This window comes from Capra hircus, chromosome 15 (assembly GCF_001704415.2).
Source record: "Capra hircus breed San Clemente chromosome 15, ASM170441v1, whole genome shotgun sequence".
Taxonomy (NCBI): Eukaryota; Metazoa; Chordata; class Mammalia; order Artiodactyla; family Bovidae; genus Capra; species Capra hircus.
In genome coordinates this window covers 31,254,025-31,254,246 of record NC_030822.1, presented here as the reverse complement: position 1 = coordinate 31,254,246, position 222 = coordinate 31,254,025, and the positions used below count along the sequence as shown (strand labels likewise).

The following is a 222-nucleotide window of genomic DNA, read 5'->3' as shown; positions in this document are numbered from 1 at the left end:
TGACAAGTTGACTGTTCTTTCATAAAAGCCAATCTGAGTTGACATGGAAAAATGAAATCAGTCTGGGGAATATAGGAAAGTAATGTTGAATGCCCACTTTATCTCACATTGGAGGAGACTGGCCTGAGGGAAGGGATTCCATCTGAAAGAAGGAGGCTCTAACTTTGCAAGCAGGCAGGATGCCGATGTAGCAATAGCAAGCCCCTATGTGGTTATTCCTCA

The 222-nt window shown here is 43.7% G+C and overlaps 1 protein-coding gene across 1 annotated transcript in view; it reads right to left on the bottom strand.

The window, feature by feature from the left end:
• The window catches only part of PDE2A (phosphodiesterase 2A), a 509,398-nt gene that overhangs the window by 44,000 nt on the left and 465,176 nt on the right, over nucleotides 1-222 (bottom strand). The window lies entirely within an intron of this gene.